The sequence below is a fragment of the Punica granatum genome, chromosome 5 (genome assembly GCF_007655135.1).
Source record: "Punica granatum isolate Tunisia-2019 chromosome 5, ASM765513v2, whole genome shotgun sequence".
NCBI classification, from domain to species: domain Eukaryota; kingdom Viridiplantae; phylum Streptophyta; class Magnoliopsida; order Myrtales; family Lythraceae; genus Punica; species Punica granatum.
In genome coordinates, this window is record NC_045131.1 from 23,596,659 (window position 1) to 23,598,954 (window position 2,296).

Sequence of the window (2,296 nt, forward strand, 5' to 3'; positions counted from 1 at the left end):
TCTTGTCTGTTATTTCCTGCAATAGGAAAAGGAGAACGATGAAGGAGCAAACTATGTTCGCAATTTCAACGTAAGGGCGCAGGGGATCGAACTAGCCTGGCAGGCGTCGTGCGAGCGCGCCGGAGGTATGTGCATGGGTAAGGTGGAGGCATGCTCGCACGACGCGGAAGGACGCACTCGGTTGTGTTGGTGGATGTGCTCAGTTGCGCGAAGAGACGTGTGCTCTTGATCACGCGATGACGCTTGGTTGCGCGGGATTAGTGAGAAGGTAACTTTGCCAAGGAAGGTGAATCGGCCCTCGGGTCACGGCTTGCCTTGCCATGAAAGTCGTCATTGGTCTACCTGCGAAGAAAGTCTTCACTCACTTGCATGGTGGAACTTTAGCTGTTATGCAAAACAGTAAATGAGTAGGATATATGCGATGCGTGAGTTTTTTAAAACTAATGCCGCCATTCACATTGACTCAAAACGATCAAAGTACAATGTAAATTTTGTAAAATAAAGCCTTAGGCCAGTCTTCCACCACACTCGGAGTTTGAGCGAGCGCGGCATTGGATTTCTGTAGCGGGTCTGAGCGAGCTCCCTTTGAGGTTGTGGTTGGCCGACTAGTTCCTCATCTTTCTCAGCAGCTTTATCGGCGAAAGTGATCGATCATGTTGTTGGTGAGGTCGACCATAGTAGCTATGCCTGAAGTGGGGGATGTTCTAGCGGATGTGTCGGTCTTTGTTTGTGGAGACCCGGTGGGACCCTCGTGTGTTGACAGACTTTGTCGAGGCACGAGCAAGAGGCCGAGCAAGGCGTCTCTTACCGAGACGAAAGGAAGACTGACTTAGGACTCGTCCATATGAATGACACCCTAATTTTGAAAAACAGATGATGCATGTGTGCGAAGAAAGTAAATGCCAACGGCTTAGTACAAATTACAAGGTACATCGTTCTTGAAACAGAAAAGACTCAAATGGCACGCAGGCCAACTCGATGGACTGTTTGTCGAAGCCGGGTTGGAGGATGGCATGGAGCTCCTGCAGGATGCATGGTTTTAGTGCTACAGGGATCGTGCTACGTAAGGATGGGGGCTCCCGAGTCAAGGGTGTCAATTCCTTGAAATCAAGCGGGATTCTTTTCAAAGCCTAAGCGACAGTCGAACTGCGCGCCGTACCCCTACTTCGAACCCCTATCTAACCTATGCTCCTATTACCGGTCGTGGGACGCAACCCATAGGTACCTAGAGTTATCATGATATGCAATGCGAGTGCATAAATAAAAGTGCGTAAAGTAGATAAGCGGGAAATTACGAAAAGCGGTAAATAAACAAGCAAACAAAGCAAGTGAGAACGAGCCTGAACCCTCTAAGAATCCCCAGCGGAGTCGCCAAGCTGTGCACACCCGAATTTCGTCTCGTCGGGGCACGCATGCGCGCGCCTATGCAACGCGGCTTGGGAGTGTCCACCTTTCCGGGGACGCGCGACGGACACACGTGAGAAGGAGTCGCCACTTGCCATTTTACGACCCGAAGGTCGAGGGCCGGCAAGTTACCCGGGTCTAGGGGTATGGGATACACCTAGTATGTTAAGGCAATGGTCTGTACGGAACCGGAAATTCCGAATTCGAGGGTTCTATTACGTGTGGGCCTATATCCTACACGCCCTTTCGGTACTCTAACTTGCTAGGCTTGCCATTTTATTTATTTACCGCATGATTAAATTTCGCTCATCTTACGCGTTTTGACATCGTAAATTCGAAGAAACACTCCGACCGTCCGCTCTCCGACCGGGATTCTTATAAGAATAAACGTACAACATAAATCCTTACATTGTCCTCTCAAATAAATAAAATACAAATTACAGCAATTGAATCCCAATCGGTTCGCGTTCGGCCATTATTCCACTCGTGCTCACCGTATGGTTTGGAAAAGACCGAAAATTAAATTAAATGCGCACTTGGTGTATGGGGGCATTGGACCCCGTGATCGAAGGTTATGGGCGTTGGACCCAGTGTGAATCGAGTCCTAAAGGATCGGGCTCAATCCGCATAACAAACAAGTGCAAAAATGTAACAAGCAAGCTCAAATAAACAAATAATGGGGTTTCTTGTTATCGCCGAATTTACTTGAATTAACTAATTATTAACCGGGATATGTTGGCATACAAATCCTACCTTAAAACAAACAAACAGGATGATAGATAGGGTATGTAGCATTCGACATCATTTAACGGACTTGACAAACATGATGTCCATAGTCAAGTCTCGAATGTGGGTTATTTTTAGATTATTTTGTATCATGGCAATATGGCTT